The following is a 27,036-nucleotide window of genomic DNA, read 5'->3' on the forward strand; positions in this document are numbered from 1 at the left end:
TTTCTATCAAATAAATAAATAAAATCTAAAAAAAAAAAAAGAGAATGTCTTCTTCCATTCAATAGGTTGTCTTTTGTTTTGTCAACAGTTTCCTTCACTGTGTTCAAGTTTTTTTATCTTGGTGTAGTCCCAGTAGTTTATATTTGCTTTTATTTCCCTTGCCTGAGGAGATATACCTAGAAAAATGTTTCTATGGTCAATGTCAGAGAAATTACTGCCTATGTTTTCTTTTAGGACTTTTATGGTTTCAGGTCTCGCATTTAGATCTTTACTCCATTTTGAGTTTATTTTTGTGTATGGTGTAAGAAAGTAGTCAAGTTTCATTTTTTGTGTGTAGTTGTCCAGTTTTCCAAGCACCATTTGTTGAATAGACTGTCTTTTCTCCATTGTACATTCTTGCCTCCTTCGTCATAGATTAATTGATCATATAAGCATGGGTTTATTTCCGGGTTCTTTATTCTGTCCCACTGATCAGTGTGTTTGTTTCTGTGCCAGTACTGTACCTTTTTGATTACTACAGCTTTGTAGTGTATCTTGAAATCCGGGATTGTGATACCTCCAGCTTTGTTCTTCTTTCTCAAGATTGCTTCGACTAGTCAGGGTCTTTTATAATTCCACACAAATTTTAGTATTATTTGTTCTAGTTCTGTGAAAAATGCTGTTGGTATTTGATGGGGATTGCATTAAATCTGTGCATAGTTTTGAGTAGTATGAACATTAACTGTATTGGTTATTCCAATCCATAAGCATGGAACATCTTTTCATTTGTTTAGTCATCTTTAACTCCTTTTATCAATGTTTTATAGTTTTCAGAGTACAGGTCTTTCACCTCCTTGGTTAAGTTTATTCCTAGGTATTTTATTTTTTTGGTGCAATTATAAGACATGGAAGAATTTTAAATGCATATTACTAAGTGAAAGAAACCAATCCAAAAGGGCTACACACTGTGTGATTCCAACTATGTGGCATTCTGGAAAAGGCCAAAATTATGAAGGCAGTTAAAAAAATCAGTGGTCGTCAAGGGTTGGAGAGAGGAAGGAATAAATAGATGGAGCACAAAGGACTTTTAGGGCAGTGAAACTATTCCGTATGGTAGTTTAATGGTGGATATATATACATATACATATATCCACCATTATACATTTATCAAAACCTATACAATGTACAACACCAAGAGTGAATCCTAGTATAAACTATAGACTTTGGGTGATGATGTATTAATGTTAAGTTCCTCAGTTGGAGCAAAGGAACCACTCTGCCACAGAATGTAGATAGATAGTGGGGGAGATTGTTTGTAGAGGGGGACAAGGGATATAAGAAAACTCTGTACCTTCTGCTTAATTTTACTGTGAATTTAAAACTGCTGGTATGTGCTATGGTGAGCGCTGTGAATTGTGTAAGACTGTTGAATCACAGACCTGTACCTCTGAAACAAATAATACATTATATGTTAAAAAAAAAAAAAAGAAGAAGAAGAAGAAGATAGCAGGAAGGGAAAAATGAAGGGGGGAAATCAGAGGGGGAGACGAACCATGAGAGACTATGGACTCTGAGAAACAAACTGAGGGGGGGATGGGTTAGCCTGGTGATGGGTATTAAAGAGGGCACGTACTGAATGGAGCACTGGGTGTTATACGCAATCAATGAATCATGGAACACTACATCAAAAACTAATGATGTGATGTATGGTGATTAACATAACATAATAAAATAAAATAAATAAAATAAAATAAAACTAGAGGTGAAAAAAAACTGCTCTAAAATATAATCCATTAAGAGAGAGAGAATGTACTCATATAGTACTATGATATTCAAAATTATGTTTAAGGAGATCATTTGCAGTACACTCAGAATTTGTAAATTGATTTTAATGTCTACCAGGATTTCAATAATTATACAACAGGAACAGAGGACCTAAAAATAATTATGAAAATCTTGAGGAAAAGGGACAAAAGATGAGAACACAACATTAATAAATTCACACAGGAATTTATTATTCAAGAAAATGAAAATAAGAATTATATTACCATCACAAGCATAGTCATATTTTAATATCTTATGAAAGCTGATAAACACACAGATAACATTTATGAAGGGCTCACTTTATTCCAGACATTCTTATTAAAGATTTTGTATGCCATAACTCTTTAAATCATTGTAAAAATTTCCATAAAGTGGGTACTGATATTTTATTTCCTTTGCAGAAAGTGATGAAATATGTTAATAGCTTTTCTAGTATAGAAAATTCCCTTACATTCTTGGATAGAACACACACATGCTTGGTCATGACATTGTGTGCTTTTAATGTGTTGCTAGGGTTTATTTGTTCATATTTTAACTAGGATTTTCCATCAATGCTTTTAAGTAAGATTAGTCTATAAAGAGTATATGATACTTAATCTTTAATATCTTTATTTATTATCTGAACTTGTGAACTCTCATGAATTAAAAATACTAAGATTCCTACTAATAGTTGGCTTCAGGCTATCTTCTTGCACATATCATAATATCTGATGTAATTATGGGTTTTTTTTAATAATTTTATTTATTTATTTGACAGAGAGAGACACAGCGAGAGAGGGAACACAAGCAAGGGGGAGTGGGAGAGGGAGAAGCGGGCTTCCCGCCGAGCAGGGAGCCCGATGTGGGACTCGATCCCAGGACCCTGGGACCATGACCTGAGCCCAAGGCAGACGCTTAACCTACTGAGCCACCCAGGCGCCCCTGATGTAATTATGTTGATGCTATACTATTTGGTACATAGATATTCATAATTGTTTTTGCATGCATAGGAAGGTGCCTATTACTATAATCATAAAATATTCTTCTGCATTTTGTTTAACATGTTTTTCGTTTGTATGATACCTTGTTTTTGATTATGATTGCAATTCCTGCTTACTTTTTGTATGACTTTGCCTGGTATATGTTTGTCTATCCTTACTTTTTAAACATTCTGAGTTTTCTTGTTATAAAACACAAAATTCTATTTTGTTTGTAATCCAATCTAAAAATCCTATTTTTATCATAGAAAATGAGATAATTCTATTTACATTTGTTATATGAAGGATATGTTTGCTCTTGGTTCTGCCATATTGTTTTGTGTTATGTTTTTATCTTTTTTTTTTTAAAGATTTTATTTATTTATTCATGAGAGATAGAGAGAGAGAGAGGCAGAGACAGAGGGAGAAGCAGGCTCCCCGCGGAGCAGGGAGCCCGATGCGGGACTTGATCCCAGGACCCTGGGATCATGACCTGAGCCGAAGGCAGACGCTTAACCGACTGAGCCACCCAGGCGTCCCTGTTTTTATCTTTTAACTTTGTAAAGTTTCTTCACTCTGAGGTCTATTTTCTTTCATTTATTTCTCTATGTGTGTATTCTCATGGTTTTTATTTTGTTCTTTGTTACTTTTGTAATTATTCCTTTATAGGTTAACTGCATTTCTCTCTTTTTTATAGACTGTATTTGTTAGTTTGCTAAAATAAATAATTTATTTTATATAATTTATATAATTATATATATATATTTTATATAACCTACTACATAACTTGTTTAATATTATCTTGATTATAGTTTATCTTTGTGTTGTTAAATATGTTGGACTACTTGTTTAAGTGATGTCCTTTGACTCCTGGCCATTAAATAATCAATGCCTTCATATCCCATCTTCTTTTGCCTTTCTCATCCAAATTTTGTTTAGGTATATCATTTCTATATTGTCAGGGTCCACGAGATTTATATTCTATTATTTTGCTCTAATTCTCATATTCTCACATTTCAGATCCATGATTAAATACACTTAGTGCTGACAATCAGTTCTTGATCCAGGATCTCTCTTCCATTTATCTCCTAGAAAGTTAAATTCCATTCTGCATTCTGAAGACAGGTTCATATGACTAATATTCCCTTAGTTCTTGCATGTTCAATACTGTGTGCAACTGTTGTATCTGAAGGACTTTTTGGCTACATAGAAAAAATCCTTAGCTCTCACTTATTTTCTCTGGTATCTGGTGGACTTTCCTCTACTGATACTGACTCTATTCTGCTATGAATGTTGCAGTGAAGAATTCTGAGGCCACCCTCATATTTTCCTTTATAAGTTACTGATTGTTTTTGCCTGCATCCCTAAAAGATTCTTTATTATATTTAAATTCTAGATACCATACTAGGATATATCTTGATGGTGACAATTCTGGGGCAATTTTCTTAGTAGTCATTGTGTCCTTTAAAAATGAAATTGCCTTTTATTATTATTATTTTTTTAAGTAAGCTCCAGGCCCACAGGGGGCTTGCACTCACAACCCCAAGATCAAGAGTTGCATGTTCTACTGACAGGTGCCCCTTAAAAAAAAAAAAAAAAAGAGGCAAACTATGAAACAGACTCTTATCTATAGAGAACAAACTGAGGTTTGCTGGAAGGGAGGTGGGGGGATGGATAGGCTAAATAGGTGATGGGGATTAAGGAGAGCACTTGTGAATAGTACTGGGTGTTGTATGGAAGTGATGAATCACTAACTTCTACTCCTGAAACCAGTATTACATTGTATGTTAACTAACTGGAATTTAAATAAGAACTTGAAAAAGAAAAAAAATGAAATTGCAGGTCTTCGTTCATTTAAGAATGTTGCTTTCTTTAATAATATATTTAAATATTTGTTCTTTCTCTGGTATTTATTTTTCTTCTTCAGGGTCTCTAATTATGTATGTGCTGGATTATGTTTGCTAATCTTCTCCATCTTTCATATCCTTTCTCATCCCATTCATCTTTACTTCCAGTTCATTTTGCCAACCTTTCTCATTTCTGTCCTTTTTCCCTTACTGTGTTTACCTCAGTGTATATTTTACCTTGTAATTCTTCCATATTCATTCTCAATTTGTAATGGGCTTATTTTTAGTTCAACTTCTTTTCCAAGTTTGCCAGCTTTGGGTTATCAGCTCCTACTGTCTCCTCAATCATCCCCAAGTTCTCGTATTTGTGTCTTATAGTTTTCATTCACAGAAGCAATTCCTTTACTGTGCCCTTATGAAAATTCATGGCAAAATGTTAGGACAAATTTTTCAACTTCTCCATGGCAACACTGTTATGGTATGTGTTCTCCAACAATTGTTACATTTTGATGCTCCTCTGAAAGTCTTTTCCTATATTATTTTTGTATTGATACTGTGCCCATTCTTTTTTTATTACTCATAATTAACTGAGATAAATTTTTCTCCTCTAGGTTCCTGAGAAGAAAAGAGGGGAAAATAGCCATCTGAGATTTACAAATGTTCTGCTTCTCTGCTGCTGAAGAGATAGACCGCTTTTTGCAAATATCACTCCTCTGTTTCATCTGTGTGTAGCCCTCCATTTCCTCCCACAAGACATACACAAGAGGGCTCTTATCAGTCCCACTCACTCCAGTTCCCACATTGATTTCTGTAAGAAGATGCATAGGTTTGGCAAGTCAAGATGAGCAATTCCCCATCAGGAAGCATACATTTCTTGGCTTTTGTGAAATTGGCCACAAGTGAGCTCTGTCTACACTTGCCACACTTCTTCCTTTCTTCCTTTCACAGCTGTAGCCCAGTTTCAGCTTCTCAATTCACTGTTGCAACCAAGGGAAAGAGCTTTTGCACTTCAGAGTGAAACTCTCACTTTCAGGAATGATATTTTTATCAATGCCTTCTAAGATTAGTTAACATTGTGCTCACTATCTGCTATTCTTCTCCTTACTTCCTCTTCTTCAACTTCTAGTTGATCTCAGCAGTTCAGGCATCTTGAACACACTTTTGGAAACTGCAGATTATCTATCCCCTGATTTTGCTGAAATTAGAATTTGCAGATTTTGTTTGTTTGTTTTACTTCTCCTTGTTGTTTTGGTATGTTCTTCAGAAAGAGAAAGGGAAAATTGCTGATTTTTGTCATCATCATCATTCTAGAATCTGTCCATGTATTCAGCAGTACTAATCATATGTATTACATGGTACATATATAATTTTTCAGAAGTCTCCACAACCTCAAAGACATTTATTACTTTCTATTTTCCCCACCAATAAAAGCAGATGTTTATTTTTTAAAGTTGAGGCTCATGAAAATGTTCACGGGCCTAAAAAAATTCTATTATTTCCCTTCACTACAACAAATGTTATTTTTTTCCCCTAACCCCTCTTTCTCATTTTTTTCAACAACTAATTTAAGAACTGGCTACAAGCAGAGCTGAATAATCTGTATTCCTTTATGCCTAATCTTGTTAATGCCTATAATTTAATTAATAAATATTTCTTCTTTGGGCTTGAAATTTATCATCATCATCATCATCATCACCATCATAAACATCTTTCCTAGTGATAAAGCACTTTTATTGGATCATTAGACTCTAAGCTTCAAAAGGCCACAGTTACCAATTTTCTTCATTGTGCTATCCCCAGGGCCTAAAATGGTGCCTGCCCACAAGCAGTGGTTATTAAACACATGTGTTCAATAAACAGATGAATGGTATTTCCTTTGCTAACCAGTCTCTGGTACAGAGTGCAATAGTTGTTCAAAGATAGGGTTTTCAATATTTCTGATTTCAGAAAATTGCAACGTAAGAATTTCTTTTCAAGTAAGTAAATACAATGGGTCAGTGCTTAAAATGAAGCTTTTTATTTTACTTATTTATTTGGCTTCCCATGTTGTAAAGAAGACAGTGCACAATACTGTGGATGTAGAAGAGGGAAGGAATATAAAAGGGAGAGCATGCTGTGGTAGGAGGTGACAGGAAAGTTTTTACCCAACCTGAGAACATAAGTTGTAATCCAAGTCCTCCAGCAGGAGAACTGGAGTGCCATTCTATCTTTTTTCACCTATTCTCGTCTCTGGTGGGCCAAGTGGTTAGGGATGAGTTAAAAACTTGTCTTGCTGTGCTCTAAATGTCATCCCTTCTCTTTGCCTGGCTTTAAGGCATTTTTGTTTCCATGTTTTTTTTTTGTCTTTTTCCAACCATAAAATGAGACTATACAGATACTGCTATTACAGTTTCATAATCAAATGTAGGGAGGAAAATAACAAAAATTCTCAAAGGTGAATTACCTTAGTAGAGGAGGGGTAAGGAATATCTTAAACAGGGATGAGAAAATGGAGATTCAATTTCTGGTAATCACTCCCTGACCAAGTAGCCACTGGGATTTGAAAAATTTACTGTTCATATCTGTAATATAGACACTAGTGAGAACTCTTAAAGTCAAATGCGGTGTAGGTCCTCACCCACTATTTTCTTCCTATGGTCTTCTTTGAAAGAACAGCATATGGTGAATTTGCATGGTGCAACACTGAGCATCTGGAGACAGTAACACATGCCTTTTAAAGCTGAGGTGTATTAGAGGATTTTGATATCTGTTGTTCCCTTAATGAGGAGGTGCTTCTCTCATTCAGATTACTAGGTAGATGTGAAACCAAATACTTTCATTAGCAGATGTGCTCCCCAGGAAAGATTCTAGAAAGTTAACGATATCCAGACCATCTAGTAATATGTTATTACCAACACTGTTTTTTTCTCATGTGAATATATATGGGAAGACCTAGAGGTTTTTCATCAATTTGGGTGTATGCCTATTGCATTTAAAATGTTTCTGCATACTGAATATACAGCTGAGAGTATTTTAATATGGGTACATTTGTTACATAAGACATATTTAGGTAAAATAAAGTGCCTAAGTTACTTACACTAAAGGATAAGATAATTTAGGCTTTTAAAAAAGGACTCAAGTAACTGAAAGACTACTAAAATTAGGCACACACGCACACTATCAAAAACTGTGTCCAGTGTGCTCACGGGGAGTAATTCGATCACTTTAAATGTTGTTATTTGAGGAGAGTTGTACTAGACTTTTTTCCTAGCCAGATCTTTTACACACAAAATTTACTTTGCTTTCTGCTTACCCTCAACTGCCACGTGAAGATTATGAAACAAAATTATGGTTCATGGAAATCAGTTAACAATGTCCCAATTGTTTTATACTTACTAAATGTGTGGATTCTCACCCCTTGGATCTTGTGAATGTACAAGGCCCTGACTACAGTATCTATTTTCATGCGAGTCTTTGTAGTTTAGAAATAAGCAAGACTGACTCACATTCTAACAGAGCAAAGAAGATCTACAATAGGAAAGCGAGGCCAACACTAGGAAAATTTGGGTAAAAACGAAATGCTCTGCAATAAAAAGATTGAGAAATATTTCAATTAAACGTGCTAAGTCTTGTGCCGGTTTTGTTTTGTTTTGTTTGTTTGTTTGTTTGTTTTAGGACGTTAGGGAAAGGGAGGAAAACCAAGGCAGAAGATAATGAACTGCCCCTGTGCCCTTTACACTTACAACCTTCCTAGATCACTGAGAACATTATTCCAGGCAACCAGGTCATAAGATTTTTTTTTTTTCTTTCTTCTTCCTTCCTTCCTTCCTTCCTTCCTTCCTTCCTTCCTTCCTTCCTTCCTTCCTTCCTTCCTTCTTTCCTTCCTTCCTTCCTTCTTCTTTTTTAACCTCGTTAGCTAGTCAACCCCGGCGGCAAGCACACACCGCCACCCTTAACCAGGAAACAGCTCCAAGGAGCCGGCGATGGTTGCCTGCATTGAGCTCCCTGACGGCGCCTTCTGGCCGGACACCCTGTGCCAAAGAGCGCCCAGGAAGCAAACTGCAGTAGGGGCACGACACAGATGTCATGGATGCACATGCAAGATCATAATCTGACCAGAAAGGGAAGAGAGGGAGAGCAACTGCCCGCAGATCCCGGCCGGAAAGCCGCGGCAATGGAGCCGGCGGCGGTGTGTGCGCGCACACAGGTGCTTCAGGCCGGTGACGCGGAGAGCTGTCGCGGCCGCCCCTGGGGCTCAGCACTCTCACCAGCGCGCAGAAGCCCCGGCTCCAGCCGAGCCTGGGTAACCCCCAGCCCGAGCTACGCGAGGAAGAGCCCAAGGAAAGGGCGCGAAGGGGGAAGGAGCGGAGGGAAGGTGGGGGGCGGGGGAGTGACCCATCTCCTCATCTAGCGTTTCTCCTCCCCGAGCTCTTCTGGTGGGAACCTTTGCTGAGCTCGTGCGCGCCTCCCTCCCCTCCTCCTCTCCACTCTGGGTGATCATCTCCCCTTCTCCCCTCGCTCTCCCCCATCCTCCCCTCTTTCCCTCCCTCCTTCCCTGCCGCGTGCCTCCTCCCCTCCCCCTCGGCTCCCTCCCCTCCCGCGGCAGCAGCAGTAGCCGCTTCAGCGGAGCTGGAGATGGGCAGAGAGCGCGCGCGGCGCAGCAGCTCCGGATCCACAGCCCTCCCCGCCCGCAGCTCCCTGCGCCCCCGCCGCCGTTGTCGCCGCCTCGGTGTCCCCAGGCTCCAGTCCCGCGCCTAGGACAGCGCCGCCACCGCAGCCGGGCCCTGCCTGCCGCCTGCGCTGCGCAACCCTCGCGCGCGCCCGGATGGCGCTTTCCTGCCAGGACCGGTGAGTAACCTGGAGAGCGCGGGGCTCGGGCACCCCAGGCTGGGCGCTGAGTGAACATCCCTAGCTTTAGGAGGTACCACAAACCACCTGCTGTGATTCCTCAACCTCGAGGCAGGGGTCTCGGGAGGGCGCTGCTCCGTGGTCCCCGAGGGGCTGTTTGATTTCAACTCTACCTGCTGGCAACCTGAACCCCTCTCCTTCCCTGCCGGGGACTGCAGCCGACACCTCGCGGTCCCGCCTCACCTTCCAGCTCCCGAGCTCCCACACTAGCAGTGGCAGTGGATGGCCCTGACCCTCCCGTCACCCCAAACGGGGTCTTCTCTGCCCTCATGGTCCCCGCGTTTCTCTCTTCTGATTTCCCGCTTCTGCCAGCTGGCAAACGCTCCCCCCCCACCCCATCTGCCACCCTTCACCCGGTCTCGCGCCGACAAAGCCTTCTCCACAAAGTCAGCCCTTGACCCATCTTCCCTCCTTTTACAAAGCCTGGCTCTCGAGCCCCACTGTCCCGCGGTATTCCTTCGCAGAGCCAATGGTCCATCCGGTGAATTCTGACCTCATTCCCTAGACACGATGCTGCCTCTTTTCTGTCTGCTTTTCTGACAGTCACCTCAGGAAACTGGCACAGACACGCGGCGATCCTGGCTTGTGTACAGTTACTTTGTGTGTTTCTCAGCACCTGGGTTGTTTAGGGTATGATCAAGCATGAAAACAGAAAGACAAAAAACAAAACAAACAAACAAACAAAAAACCCCACCACCACCACCACCAACAAAAAAACACACCCCAAACCTTTTGCGACTAAACTTTTTGTTACTGTTGTTTTAAAGAGCACACCTTTTTACCCTGCTCGGATTTATTCTATTCAGTTTTAAAGGCTTCTTAGCTGACACAGGGAACGCCCCTGTTTTACCTGTTTTCTCTGGAATCGGTCTTGGTTCTAGGTTGAGAACCATGCACCTGACTGGGTGATGAATCTTCTTCAGCAACAGCACTATCTAAAGCTCAGCAACTCTTGAGGATAAGAAGCTTTTCCTTGAAGGAGAGGAGAGTGGCACCAAACTCACTCTTTAAAATCTTTGAATTTGCAATAAGCCAAAGCCCTTATTTTTCTATAGGTTTAATGGCTAAGAGAGGGATATAGTAGGATCAGAAAACGTGTACTAAAAAGCTCCTGCACGGTTTCAGTGCTGGCGTCGTGCAGTATCTTAGCATCCAGACAGTCTTTTTGTAGAAGTTTTCTTAGGGCAGCTGCCCTTCCTTCTGAAACTACGTTTAACGTTTTAGTCTTCCTAGTTGGCTTGAGAGAAAACAGGGAGTTGTGTTCAATGAATGAATATGAGCAAGGGAGATGAAGGAATGAATGAGCACGGGGAGAGATTATCTAAATACTAAAATTTGTATTCCCGATTCCCTATGTATTGCAATCTTAAAAAACAAAATTGCTCACACCAATTTATGATTTAGTTTTTTAAAGAAGTGATGAAAATATATTATTTTCTGCATATTTTACTCTAACAGGACCATTCGTCATAGGGCTTGTGCTCTAATTCAAGCAGATAAGAGTATTCAGAAATAAATGTCAAAACTTTAAAAGGTGCCCCATTTGAGTATGTAGTGTGTGAATATAAATTTCCTGGTAATATTATTATCATTTTAACTAATTTTGAAGAAATAAAAATTAAATTGGCTTTCTTGCTCTCACAGTTGATGCAGAGAGACGCATGCTCTCACCTTAAACTAGCAAGTCTCTGCCTACACAAGAAATAGGAGAAAGTTGAGCAATTATTTTGAGAATTTGTCTAGTGAGGATTGCCTTGAAATCTTGCCTTATTCAATGTCAAGAATTTTTTTTTTTATTTTGTTTTAACTCAAGCTGTATTCGAGCCTTTATTTCTCTTTTCTTGTGACATAGGCAAAAATGCAGTGAGCAAGTCACTGACAAGGGATGGTTTTAAGTAAATGTGGAGAGCTGCATCTAAAGTCAGGAGAAGCTATGAGTAATGACTTTATTGTTGGTTTTCTAAATTTGGAAATTTTAGTTGTTTAAACTTAATGCTTGACTAAGAATAATATTCAAAACCAAGTATTTAAACTTACAATGACTACAAATATGTACATGTGGTCATATGAAGTGGATAGATAGTAGGTATGAGTTATGAGCTGAATCAAAAGGTCATTTCTTTTTCTCTAAATCCTTTTACCCTTGGGATAACAGTGGATGCTTACTGTATGCAATATGTCCAACACCAATGAATCTGTATTGGAAAAGATACATCCTAATTGAACAAAAAGCGAAGCAAGGAGCAATGTTGACTTTGATCAGTTATTGCCCATATTTGTGTAAATGATAAATGCAAGCGATATATGCTAACATAATTCTAATTAATGTCAAATTCTAGACAATGTCAGAAATGTCTCAACATACCTTTTGTGAGGATGTGTGCTTATATACATGCAATATTAAAATGGTCTCAGAATTGTCTAGGAAAATGCAAATAATTAATCTGCCATAAATTATGGCAGGAATTCTGCTTAAGAACTCTTGATGAACTGGAACTCAAGATCTACCTAAGTTTAATGTCATTGTCATTATGCAAAGCAGCTAAATGTAACACTTGCCGGAGACAAGGCATACCAATATTTAAATGGCATATCTTTGAATATCATTAAGTTATATTTTATAATATTCACTATTATGTGCCACCTAGAGGATGGGATGGGTCTATATTAAATGTTTACAATAGTAAAGAGAGATTAAATATTGGTAAAGAGAAATTTAAAAATGTGGAAATGATATAGATTATTTCACCAATAGATTGTATTAGTTGAAACCTATTATGTGAAACCATCTTTTGGCTTGTGTATGTGGTGGTGTTGGGTGGTGGTGTGCTAAGGAAGAGAACTCAGGCAGGAAGGGAGAGATAAAGGATAAAAACAATGAATACTTGCTTAAATTTTTTACTCAAGTTCAAGTAACTAAATACAAGTTCTATTTTTTTGGTATTTGGGATAACAGCTTTTTTCCAACTTTGATTTTAAGAAAAGTTTCTTTAATTACAGCAATAAAAAACATTTTTTTTAAAGAAGTGGCGCATTTATTTTATTCAGTAAAACCCGGAGATTATAGGCAAACTGTTTTATGTAAATTAATTGACCTAAGTAAAATTCTAGACAAGCTTAAAAACAAAACCTTGAAAGAAGGAAAACACACATATTCACACACACCTAAAATTACAGTGTTAAATAGAGAGCCAGGTGATTTAGTATTTTATGAAGGCAAGAAGATTCAGTTAAGGGATAACTATATAAAGTACTTTCATAGCTTAATATATATCTAGTATATTTTTCTACTTACATTTCTGGGTGTATTATTCAATTTTATGGATTTTTGCATTTTTATTTACAATTCACAAGGATCTGTATATTATTAAATGCCTCAAATTTTATGAATTCAAAAGAATCCTCATATTTTATTTGTAAATATCAAATTACTACCTCAGTGTTTACAAATGGCTATGCTTTCTACCCTTATTCCATAGGGAAAGAGAATATTTAACAACAAATTCTCAAGGAACAAAAAAACAAAATTAATATTTCAAAACTAGCATAATGGTTTAACCAAAGTTTAATATGATTTCAAAGTGATACTCTCATAAGATCAAATAAACAATTGAAATTCTTGCAGAAAAGAAATATTTAGATTTAAATAGAAATGTTTAGCTTCTGTGATTTTACATGTGACCATGTGAGATTGACTTTTATTCATGTAGCTGCAAATAGAATGTTTGGCATTCTTAATAGAAGGAATCACAGAATTTAGATATCGATTAGAGGATGTAGAGAGCATTCCATTCCCATCATTTTATTGTATCTTACCCAAGGTTCTTAAATAGTTAATAGAAACAGAATTAGAATCCAGGTCTCTTGACTCCATGCTGTATGCCTTTCTATAAAATAAAAATAAATTTTCCTTCTTATTTTATTTTAAGAAAGTAATAAGGGAAAAATCAGTTTGAAGATCAATGAAAGCTAAAAGTTAAATGAAATGAAAATCTGTGTTTCTTCAGGGAATGCCCAGTCCTGTCATCATCATAGTTGAAAGCAATATTTTTCTGCTCAGTCTTTTCCAGCTTCAGGTTAAAGCTTGGGAAATGTTTTGAAAATTTAACTGTAACTGGTTTATTTACCTAAACATATTTTAATATTTTTGCTTAATTTTCATCATAAATTCTTCACCCATATAGGTTTCTTTCATGGTAATCATATGTCCTGGACACTTTCATTTTACCTTTTAATAGATAGTTTGTTGAAAAATATCCCTAAAAACACATTTTGGCTTCTGTAAGTAAAACTGGGGAAATCAACTTGTAGTTTTATCTCTGTATATTCAGTCTTTTTGTTATCACAGAGGAAGTTTATGCATCCACACACAGACTTTTTGTTTTTGTTTTGTTTTATTTGTCACTGTAGCCTGTGAATAGCTCAGGTGGTCAGGGAAGATAAATTTGTTTCACAAAGTTCCAAGTCTGCAATTGAAAATCCTGGCACTTTGAGCATTCTCTTCACTGATGGCCAGACAGATCAGTGAAAGTGAATGAATCAATGGGGAACCATCATCATTACCAGTAAGAGATAAACTTTCAAATGTATTCTTGGTGATGGTGGCTTATCAGGGCCATCTCACCTAGGAAGAGCAACATGGTAATATAAATTGTTTCTCAATTACTTTATCTGGAAGAATACTGCGTTGTCTAGGTGTGTCTAGGTTGATTGAAGTTAGGGGAACCTGTGACTTCCGACTGCTGGTTCAAAGGCTGAGGGGAAAGCCTTGGCTTAGGAAATGGCCTTCTTTAAACCAACCAAAACATAGATTTAGCTGAAAGAATCACTACGTCTCTAAGGCTCCCATAGCCTAATTTCTTTGGAATGTAATTCAGCCTCCTCTTATTGAGGGACTACTACATGGCAAGAACTGAAGTGGTGACTACAGACACAGGATGAATGTGATGTAGGTTCTGACCTCAAGAAGCTTACAATATAACTGGAGAGACAGATAAGAACAAACAGAAAGGAACAATAGGACACCAGGTGGCCAAAACCTAGGGCAGCCACCATGTTACTGAACAAGGATGTCCAAAGAAAAAATCAAAAAGACTACAACTTAGTCTTAATATGCCTTGCCAAAATTGATGGAGGTTTGCCGTGACTAAATCTTGGCAAAAAAATAATCTATGTCCTTAAAAATGCGTATGTTTCCATTGCTTCCCATATTAATTTTACTCTGACAAAGATTTTTGTTTTGATAATGCAGGAACCTATTATTATGAACTAATATAGATAGCCCCATACTAATGAAGCCAATCGTTGATTCCATCTTCATCGGTCATAAGGTATTTTTTAAAAGAAACATAACTAAATATATACATTTAACATAAATTTGAAATGTCAAGTTTGTCTTTTAAGAAACTTAAATCTTCAAGGAATATTTCAAGGGAAATGTACAAAAGAGGGAAGAAATGATGGAGACAGTGAACAATATATGTAATATGGATTAAACAATAAAAGTTTACAAACTGCTTTAGCAAAATAAATTTAAATAGGTAATTTTAAATTTCCGTATCTTATTCACTCTAATAATGAACATTTATTGAGCAGGTATGACTGTGTGATACAAAGGGACATGGGACATGGGGCTGTTAGTGATAATGATGGCTTTGTGCTTTGACTGTAGGAGACAACTGGCTATTTCAAGACCCATAAAGGGTCTGAGATTTTTACTCTCTAAGCATGAATAATTGATCCTAGACCTTGTTTTGGAGGAACTACATGAGGACAGACAATCTTAACTTGTCGTATCTGTCCATGTCAATAGCCTGGTGGCATTTGTCTGCCCCACTGTAAGCAATACTTACAGAAATGGGAGTGGAAACACAGCCAGAGGTGTTGATAGGTATTTACATAGGAAATGCAGAACCTGGGGCCATCCCCTGCTATTTCTAATACATTTCCTTGCTAATATTAAGGGGAATAAGGAATATAGATCAAATCATGGTCAGAGCTGTCTGGCGGGGAATGGCAGATTCAGCAGAGTTAAATTTAGGACCCTTGTAACCGTTTGGGAGAGCCATTTTTTTCATGTAAAACTGAGATGCCCCAGGAGCCAGACAAGCTGAGAGCTTGAATATACCATTTCCATTTGATAAAAAGGTCTATAGAACCCTTTCTCACAGTGTTAGTCACTGAGTCTGAGTTGACTCACCCCAAAATGATATGTTCCCTCCATGTTAAGGAGGTGACCAGTCCAAAACCTCAAGGGGGGCCTGTAAGTAGAACTTGTCTGCCTTTTCCAGAGGCTTCTGTCAGCAATATTGTTAGTCACAGAGACCTGTATCTCACAGATTTATTAGAGATGTGGGACTTCAAATGTAGAGAGCATCTCACAGCTTGCTTGACAACTTCCAACAGGGAGTATACATTTGGGCCTCAGTTAAAGGATGCCAATTTTTGGATTAGCTGATATGAAAGTCCAAGTAGAATATCCAAGTGAGGTACATACTATCTCTAATGCCCACAGATTCCAGTAAAATTCTGAGCACCTTTCTTGTTGGTTGGAGTTGAATAGAGAGAAGTTTTCCGTTGACTGCCAGAGGGATTGAATATTACAAATCTGCCTGTACAGTCCCAAGAAACTTTATTTGACAAGCAGAGCCCTGAATTCTGTCAGGGTTTATTAGCCACTTTAGTATATGTGATATCACAGTCAAGACATTCCTGATGGAAACTTCTGACTTTGCCATAAACAGGATATCATTACAGAGTTAAAGATTTGTATAATAGAGTGTAGAGGCACTCATGCTGCCCACCTACTAATGGCAAATGGCAGAGGAATTTAGCTATCCCTGGAGATAACCTGTTGGAACATGGGGAGTTGCTACAAATGTATACTCATTGTCATGACACATGAATGTAAGTTAAACATTGTCCTCAGGGGTTAGTGGGATAGAAAAGAAGGCATTGACACAGTCCAGTGTAATACAGCAAATGTTTAGTCTGTGCAGTGGATTCAGTTACATGAGCAGTTGGTGATAATCCATTCTAAGCTTCCAATTCTGTCTTTTTCATTATCCATATTGAGCTGTTGTGTTAAGATACTGCATCTCTTACTACCCATGTTGTCTTCAGGTCTGTAATCAGGGCTGTGATTTCCTTTTGTCCTCCTGGGATTTTATACTGGTTTTGTTGGACCATCTGGGAAGAAACAGAAAGAAGACTGGGAAATGATTTGCATATTCCATTAACACTTCTCTACATATGGCCTTTCCCAATTGTGACAATCTTCTCAGGTGCTATGTATGATGAAATATAAGCATATAACACATTAATTTTTACCATACAATCAGAGATAGAAACAACAAAAATAGTACATTAAATTGGTCCCAAAGTCTATCCACAAGATCATGTTAGCTTGCCTTTTCCATTGTGAACTCTGCCTTAATGCCATTAGCTAAATCTGAGTGTTCTATAGATCCAGGTAAGAAAGTGACTTGAGGCTTCATATCCAGCACATCTATATAAGTTTGATATCCCCTTCCATTTGAAATTTTCTAGCATACTCAGGTGGATGCATATGTCCTTTGATCCCTCTTGGGGATAGAGATAACTTGTTTCTCTTTAAACCATAGGTCAAAGTAGAGGGACAGAGAGGAATCAGGGAGCAGGAAAGGAGAGAGACTTCATATGTATTTTTAGTTTCAAGTGACATGAAGATGGCTTATGGCATAACCAAATGAATTTTGAATATTTTTGGTCCTTCCAATACTTTGTGTGTGGAGGAGCAAGGTCCTCATGGCTGACACCATCTATTTTAGCCTTAAAAATCCCTGGACTCAGAAACCACAGCCACACTGATATTTTGTCAGTGAACCTTTGGTTTGCTCAATCTTGGCTCACACAGTGGTGACCTTCTTTATGGACTCCATATTAATTTGGGGCATTAGTTGCCCTGTTGTCTAGATAACACCTCATAAGTTTTTAATGGTTTTAACATCAAGGCTGAGGGAGTTTTCCTGCACAGTGGTGGTGACCTCAAGTATTTATCTAGATTTGCTTGGGTCACTTTCTTTTTCTTTCTTTCTTTTTTTTTTTTCTTTTTGTCTCTTTCTAATTCTCCAGTAGATCAACTTCACCAGAATTCTAAACTCCATCCAGTGCAGTAAGAGTTCAGATACTAGTCAAAGCTTCATCTGTGGTTTCCCAAAGGAGTTTCTCTATCCCTGCAAAATCTCCCCAAGAAAGCTAAAACTCCCTTATAGCAACTAGAACTCACTGTAAAAGAAAAAAAAAAAAGCTGAGCAATTTTACTGTTACTTCTAAATGGATATATTTGGCATGATAAAATGAAGGAGAGGTATAGTCTTAAGACAACCTACTACCTGCCAGTATTCCTCAATTAACAATGTTCTCCTTGCCTCCTTCTTTCTCATGTGAACCAAAGTTCTAATGATTCACCTGGATACTGTTATGGAATCCTCCTTTTCATACTCAATATGTGAGTGCATCCCTCTATTGTCTAAAATAGGAAACAACCTTCTGCCTACCCAGTACAAATCTTAGTATTAATTGTAAGTTGTGCTGCAGATCAGAAGCTGACCACCAGATTGGCAAGGAAGTCTTTCCACCTAGAGGAGAGTTAACAACAGAACAGCATTTTGCCATCTATATTTTACCTAGTTCCTGTTACTTAGCTTACCCAACCTCCTTAATTCACAGGCAAAACAGTGGAGGACCATTATTGCCCAGTTGATTATATAATTTGCTACTGATTCCCATAGACCTCCCTCAAATCCCATTAATGGACCTGTGAGACCCTCATCCTTCCTTTTCAAGAAAGAAAACCATGTCTCTGTCAACATCCCATCCTTATTACCAAAATTATCAAAAACCCTGAAGAGTTTGAGATGCTAGTCTTATTTCAAACTGACATGAAAACCTGCCACAGATTCATGGATGCTAGCAGAAGACATTAGGGTCAGAGATGAAGGACAATTTATTATTCACAGCAATAACAGTAGCAAGAGTTTCAGCATTTTGCAGTGGTTCCCTAAGCCCTAGTTTTCAAAGGCAACACGGAGCAAACTAGATGATACTTAAATTCTACAAGAAAGGAATCCTGAACTCAAGGAATGCAAATCTTTTATAATGGATGATAAGTATGCCTCCCTTTACTCTAGAAGGAGATGCTAGTTTTATCTTCCAAGATTATTTGCTTTACAAACATCTTTTAAAAATAGTTCAGAACAAAAGAAGCCAGTGCTTCTCTGATAAGTTGTGCAGCAATGTGAGAGACCCTTGGGAAATTGTCTCCTAACAATGACAGATTTCAACAAATGCTTGTTTTGATAACCTCTTTATCTATGGTATGATATATGTTCATCCTTGCTACTTCCTAATGATGGAGTGCTTTAAACAGGTACAACCTGAGATTAATGAATCTCTCACTAAGACAGAAACTAAGAAAGTAATTTTTAAAGCAAATACATTTTATTTAAAGTGCAACATTAGACTCTTAATTAGTTGTTCCTGACTCTATGGGCTATGGTCTATAGACTAGATAGCTATAAAGTGTAAAGAACTGAGCATTTCTATGTCAGGAAGTTGAAAATTTGAGCCCAAACTACAGGATATAAGAAATGTCTATTTTATGTAATTATAGTAGATCATAAATAAAAATCATTAAATAAAAATGGTGTATATGCATGTTTTCCCATAGATTTAATGCTTCTCTAATACTTTACAGTTTGAGGGGTACCTAAACTTTTCCAAATAATCAGAGGAAGAAGGCTCATTGCTGTTTTATTTTGCTTAATTGTAGACTGTTTCTTCAAGATTGAGCATAGTTGTCATTTTCTCTAATATGCATCTGCTATACCCCAGGCTGGGACACATGCCTTTCTTTGCATTGGTATAATGCCCAGGCTTGTCTGTACCATATTATGACTTTATGACATCACTTTGGCATGATATATTAATATGTATTTCCCTCACTGGATTACTCTGAAGCTGGTTGCTTATTAATCTTCAAAACCCTGTGTATAGCCTCCCAATTGATGCATGGTGGGTCAATGTTTAGGGAGGTGAACAAAAGGTAATAAAATCCATTAACATTGAACTTATTATTGGAAATTTTAGAGAGTTATCTCCCATAAGGCATAACTGAATGGAAGACGTGTAGAATATTTGAGCTGTAATAATCTTGGAGTTCTTAATGGCCATTGGTTTAGTTATAGCCATGTTAAACATCCAAATTTTGATGCTTCTTCTGAGTTATGTGACATCCTGAAGCATTTAAAATTATTTCATATTTATTGTGAAAACTTAAAATTTTGTAGTTTGGATACTTTTAGAAATTGATGGGGGCATCACAAAATATAATGCAAGCCCTTGTTTAATTATCAAAGTTTGGGTGTCATTGATTATATTATCCAGGACAGATTTCTCTTTTAACCCTCAGATAGAAATTTCAAAGCCTTGACCTTTCCCCTTTATTAAAGGGTTAGACTAAAGATGAGCATACCTCCTTTCACCCTTTGCCCTGATGCACAGATGCTCTTTTTTCGTTTCTTTGTCATAGAGTTTTTTTCTCTGATGTTCAGATTTCTGCTGCTCATTCATGCCTACCTTTGCATTTTCTGTCACTGCCTCACCCCGATCCCTAGTGTTATAACCAACACTGGCAATCCTGAAGTCTGGTGCGCTTCTCTCTTGCTTTTTTTCTACAATTTTTCAATTTATTTTGCATCCTATTGCTTACTCATGTTATAAAAACAAAAAACATAAACAAAAACCTTTCTCTAAGGGACAGCTGCTTTCTGTGCCATGAACTTGAAGAATCAAATGAAATGACAGGCTCTCTGGTTCTTGTTCTATGTTTGTTGGTTGTTCATGGGCTGACTGCAACTTCATTTTAATTCAGGGGCTGTGATTTTCTGGTTTTGTTCCAGAGCCATTTTGGAAATTTAAGAATTCTAAATTATTGAATTTTGATTAACCAAATTTTTATTATTTTCCTCATAGTAAACAGGTCTTAGGTGACTGTCTTGTCTCTATGATACCTTGTTACATTGATGAATACTTCAGAACCAATGAAATATATGTGTTATTTAGGAAAATAAAAAGGTTGGAATGAATTAAATAAAAGACATGATTTAATGGGAAGCATGGAAGGTCAGGAAATGACTTTAGGTTGTTTGAAGCATGACAATGGTGAGCTTGAACAAACAAAGGAAAATATGAAGATATTGAATAACAGGAGAACCTGAAAACAATGTAGAGAGGAGAGGGACAAAAAAGCAAGTTATAGGCTGATAAAGACAAATATTTGCCGGGCACCTGGGTGGCTCAGTTGGTTAAGCGACTGCCTTCGGCTCAGGTCATGATCCTGGAGTCCCGGGATCGAGTCCCGCATCGGGCTCCCTGCTCGGCAGGGAGTCTGCTTCTCCCTCTGACCCTCCTCCCTCTCATGCTCTCTGTCTCTCATTCTCTCTGTCTCAAATAGATGGATAAAATCTTTAAAAAAAAAAAAAAAAGACAAATATTTGCCAATGCTATAAATGGTGCCCAATGGAAACACTGCATTATACAGGAAAAGCATATATCTATAATCAGACGTAACAGGGTTTATATTCCCATCTGACTATTTACTAGCTAAGAGACCAAAGTCAAATTTCTTTGTATCTCCTACATTCTTTTTCCTATTACATAAAAATTTTGTAGAATAAGAATGTAGAAAAAGAATGTAGAATAAGGTAATATGTAGAAATCCCTAAAACACGGGTTGGCATTATAAATTCTCATTCAATAAATGTTATGATTTTCCATACTTAATAATTTGAAAAGACATAATCATTTCAGTTTGTAACAAATGAAACAAGTGTATTTTCCAATTAGATAATTAGCAAGTGACATTCATTCTTCCAGCCACTAGGAGAATTTTGGATTTTTCAGAATAGTATATAGTAATGCAGGAAGCAGCATATAACAAGCACTGAAGAACTAATTAAAATCATACTTTTTATGATAATATTAAGTGGATACTTGGAAAATAAATTCTGTACTTTAATTATTATTTGGTTAGTGTGGTATAAAACTTTCCCCCAAGAATTAAAATTCATGAAGAGAAAGATTCTTGTTCTATCTTGGCTGAACAAAGCTCAAAAGAGTATATATCCCACCCTAACAATAAAAAAAAAAAGAAAAGAAAAAAACAGGTGAACTACAAAATCATAACTTTTCTTGAACCCCTCAGAAAGCTGAGTTTATGACGCAAACAAATATCCAGATTTTCTAACCCTGGGTAGATCCCTCCATGAAGAAATAGGTCATGGGGATGTTATGTGTGGCAGAGAATAAAAGAACATCTGATCACCGTACAAGTGGCTAAAAAGAAATCAGCTAAAATTTTGACAAATTGATAAAGGCTAAATGTGAGCTAGAATGACAACGTAGGACCTCTGTAACCTCTCACACAAGGGGACTTTGAATTCACTTACCAGTGCCTTCATGTGGACCTCCCTCAGGTGCTTATAAGAAATATTAGAAGCAGGGTAGAATACAAGATGGAGCTTACCTCATTAAAGTAGGTGCGGAGTAGAAGATTGGCTACCATTGTAGGTAAAGCAAAAACCCCATTCCCTCCAAAGCCCCAGCTTCCATCCTAAGCAGTTCTAGAGGACTTTGAAGTCTTTGGTCCACTGAACATCAATTCCTAACTAGATAACTAGATGAGTTCAATGTCCCAAACTAATAGGCTTAGTATAGAAGAAGTATGACCTATGTCCAGGTATAAATAATTTTCATTGATTTCAACTGTTTTACACCTGATTTTTTGGCATTTAATAACAAATGACAAACTACACAAAAATGCAAGGAAAAAAGAAACCATTGTCTAGAGTCAAAGCAATGGAGAAAGCCAGATTTAAGATGGCCCAGAGTTGGAATTATCAGACACAGACTTTAATATAACTATTGTTAATGTGTGAAAGGGCCTAATGGAACAGGTGAACAGTATGCATTAACAGAGAATTTTAGCAGAAAAATGAAAACTATAGGAAAGATTCAAATGAAGATGCTAGAAATAAAAGAAAATGTTATCACAGATCACAGATTTCTTCAATGTGCTTATTAATTGACTCAGTTTATCTCACAGAAAAAAATAATCTGTAAACTTGAAGACAGGTCTTTAGATATTAGACAAACTGAAAAGAAAAACAAAAACCAAACAAACAATAACAGAGACAAAAAGAGTAAAAGGAAAACAAAAACAAAAAATCAGAATAGAACATCCAAGAGTTCTGAGACAATACCAAATGGTGTACTATAATGTAATTCTAGAAAAAAAGAGAGAGAGAGAGAGAACAAAGCAAAAGAAATATTTAAAGACATAGAAGAAACTTTCTTTATAAAAACAGGCAAGATTTTTCCTGAAAATTTTTAAAAATAATGAAAGTCATCAAATTACATATCCAAGAAGTCAAGAAAACTCCAAACAAGATAACTATACAAACAAAGTACACATATATTAAAAAAAGATTCTTCATGTGGTACAATAAAATACCAGACAGAAACATGGACCTACATAAAAACATGAAGAGCTTCAGTAATGGTAAAAATAAAGTTAAATATCAAAGATTTTTAGAAGTTTTAATTTCTCTAAGAGATAATTGACTGTCCATAATACAATAAGGACAATATATTGGGGGGTTTGTAATTCATGTAAAAGTAGAGTATATGTCAATTGATACCTCAAAAATTATACAGAGTACAATAATGGTTATTTCACTTATTTTTAACTCCTTGCCATTTGAACATTTGTACATGTATGTACACAAATAATTTATGCAAATACATTTTGCATTATTCCAAAGTGTTGATATATGTTATTTCATTTGACCTTTATAATAGGTCAAACTATACCTCCATGTAGAGTTGGGGTGGCTGCCTTCTAAGAATAAAACCTAGTATAACAACATGGCCTTTTAAAAGATTATTTACCCCTACCAACTGCACATTACTTACTTAACAGATAGTGTATCCTCAGATGGTACTGTAGAATATTTGTACCCTAGTAACTTGACAGGAAGTATAACTTTGACCCCATTTCATCTAGTATTCATTCAAAGCTTAGTTATGTGAATTAGCATTTTTTGGAGAATTGACTATTGCCCCAGGGTCCAAAATTTAGCTAATCCCAGTTGCTAAGCCCATAATGTAAATGAATAAAGTGGGTCTGGGTAAGACACAGGGTCACAAGGGAAAGTGGAGTAAGGGAAGTGATTGACATCCTGGAGACAGAGGTGCTGCTCAAAGCATGTTTTGCAGGTCCAGACTGTTTTGCAAAGTGTTTCTTATGGGCCCATGAGAGATACAGAAACTGAGAGGAAGCATTTAGAGAATTTTATGGCAAGTTGGAATTAATTTATATGTGTTCAGTCTAACAAAAGAAAATATAGGCTTGTATTTTTAAATCTTTTTTTATTTTCTTTTTTTCTAGTAATGTATTTGTTTTTGTTTTTTTTTAAGATTTTATTTATTTATCCGACAGAGAGAACGAGAGAGCACAAGCAGGGGGAGCAGTAAAAGGAGAGGGAGAAGCAGGCTTCCCGCTGGGCAAGGAGCCGGATGCGGGGCTCGATCCCAGGACTCCGGGATCATGCACCGAGCCGAAGGCAGACGCCCAACCATCTGAGCCACCCAGGCGCCCCATCTAGTAATGTATTTCTAATGATATTTTAAAAACTGATTCATGAAGGATAGGATATTTAAAAACAAAACTAGTGCTTCATTGCAATTAGTTTGAGAGGCACTGATCCCTAGTCATTACAACTAATGAAATAAAAATAATTAGACAAATGCAATAGATCTGGGGCACCTAGGTGGCTCAGTCGTTAAGCGTCTGCCTTCAGCTCAGGTCATGATCCCAGGGTCCTAGGATCGAGCCCCGCATCGGGCTCCCTGCTCCGCAGGTAGCCTGCTTCTCCCTCTCCCTCTGCCCCTGCTCGTGTTCCCTCTTTAGCTGTCTCTCTCTCTGGCAAAAAAAAAAAAAAATGCAATAGATCTGTTGCCAAACTTGGCCTATGGTTTTCCACTTTCCAATCCTGCCTTTAGATGTTTTAAATTCAAAACCTATGCATCAGGAGTGCATTGTTCTCACCTCTTCCAGAACTGATCTCACAGAACTATGCTTTGCCATTATGTTTTCAGTCTACATTGAACCCTATAGAACATATTGTTGAATTTAAAATAAGGATATTATTAAAAAATCCAGTTCACTACATCACACAGGGTTATCTATGATGATCTGCAAGAGAACGATTTCTCACACTTTTTCAGAGGAGTCATACTGATTTTATTACTGACCGTATTGAATGAACAATTCTGTCTTTCAGTGATTTCAAGGAAGTCCAGAGTTAAGTGTATATCCCTGATAACTATAAAGAGGCTTATGGCCTATATTTTTAAATTATATTACTTAATTTATAAATGATCTTGCTTTACTTCATGTCTCTTACCCTGTTCTGTCAGTATTTTTTTCTCATAATGCATTTAAATTTGTAGCAAAATAAGGTGCACCTAGAAAGTACTAGGGGAAGAAAAAAAGAAAGGAAGGAAGAAATTAGATACTCAGATATGATTATATATTGTATATTAAATATCTGAATGTGACCTTGATACCTAGTTGAAAAGATTCTGTGAAAAATATCTTGGAAATTTCAATGTTTAAAATAAATGTAGCAGGAAGAAATTTACTATAACTTTCTATATGTAAAAGCAGGCAATAAAATTTATCCATGTTTCCTCCACTCAGAAGTACCTGTTCCAAAACGGGTATGAAAACTGGGAGTCGTTTCATTATTATCTCCATGCCCATGTGGTCTCATAGTATTTCAGGTTCCTGATTTAAGCCAGGCCCTGTCTGTAGGTAGACCATGTAACTGGAGAGATAACAGCATCCTACTGAGATAATACGCTTTTATTCCTAATGACAACCTGAGGAGTAGATGAACAGTACATATTTTTATAGTAATTGTTAGAAAACTTCAGGCCAGATTTGCATCCTGTTCAACTCAGCACGACAATTTTGTGATTCCCAGAAAGAAGTTTCTATGCTGCTAACCAGGAAAAGAATCCAGCTATTAAGAACAATTACCATGTGGTCTTCAGCTCTCTACAGTGGGATTTGAAATTCTGTATAATTAATTATACCTTATGCAGATAAAAAGAAGTTTAAAAAGCAAGCCACTCTGCTGGAGAAAGTATGAAAAATATTGAAAGCCCATTTTTTGTCAGAGGTTTCATAACCACTGGTAAACTTTGTTCTGTAATTTCTAATATATTGTGTTGAATATCATGGAAGAAAAAGTAATTGTAACACTTTTTAGTTTACATGACCTCACCTTTAAGATTCATTGAAAACCTCTTGATCACTAATTAAAGCTACTAAACAGTGGACTTCTATTGAAAGAAGCATTTTTTTTGGCTGGCGGGACCGAGCCATCTCTAAAATGGGGTATAGCAATCCATAGATGGAATAAAAATTGCTTATAAAAGAAAATGACTCCTCATTCAATTGATACAGTGGGGTCCAGAAAACATATGAGTCACAATTAATAACCTACCCTGGAAATTGTCCAAATCCCTGGAAAACTGTCCAAGGTCAATTTCTCTTCATCCTAAAATTATTCTCCTGAAGCACACAAAAAGTTTATTGACATAAACCAGGCCAGAATATATTAGATCAAGTGTAGAAAGTACATTTTTTAAACCAAACAATTATACAGCTGAGCTATTTACTTTCTCAAATTTGTTTGTCTTCTGATATACGTAATATAAGTAAATACACATATAGATACTCAAATACACACACGTATATACATACTTATGTGCATACAAACACAAACTGCCAAATATGTAAGTATATATACAAATACACACACATGCAAATGCAATACACATGCATACACTTGTAAATATATTTACATATAAACACACAATTAGGTAAATATATACACAAATGCATAGACACACATATATGCATGTCTAACTCCTTTAAATATTCTAAATTCAGAAAATGTCAATGCCTAAATGTGCTATAAAGACAAACACAAAGACTTTCAAGTAGGGAGAGAAAATCTTAGGGCAAAGAAGATAAAGATAAACCCTATACAGAGCTCAATGAGCAGGATAAATCTGATTTCTGGTTCTAGTATTTTTCCAGTATTTTCTTATTTCTTTTTTTTTCTTTTACTCTTTTTTTTTTTTTTTTTTTGAGGTGGGGAGAGGCAGAGACAGAGGGAGAGAGAGAATCTTAAGCAGGCTCCTTGCCCAGTGCAGAGCCCCATGGGGACTCGATTTCACAACCCTGATATCATGACCTGAGCCGAAATCAAGAGTCAGACACTTAACCAACTGAGCCACCCAGAAACCCTAGTATTTTCTTATTTCTAGCTTAATTCTTGATTTTTGTGGATTCCACCTGTCCTTTAGTTCCTTTCTTAAGTACATCGGCCCTCAGAATGAAGCAGGCCAAGGAGTAAAGACAATCTCTG

General features: G+C 36.9%; 1 protein-coding gene across 1 annotated transcript in view; it reads left to right on the top strand.

The window, feature by feature from the left end:
* Positions 1-8,830: 8,830 nt before the first annotated feature.
* The window catches only part of FUT9 (fucosyltransferase 9), a 175,061-nt gene continuing 156,855 nt past the window's right edge, over positions 8,831-27,036 (top strand). The window contains exon 1 of the mRNA XM_006727560.3: positions 8,831-9,433. The gene's annotated coding sequence lies outside the window, so the exon portion shown is untranslated. The remainder of the gene's footprint in view (positions 9,434-27,036) is intronic.

Source organism: Leptonychotes weddellii, chromosome 8, assembly GCF_054177405.1.
Source record: "Leptonychotes weddellii isolate Sample4059 chromosome 8, ASM5417740v2, whole genome shotgun sequence".
NCBI lineage: Eukaryota > Metazoa > Chordata > Mammalia > Carnivora > Phocidae > Leptonychotes > Leptonychotes weddellii.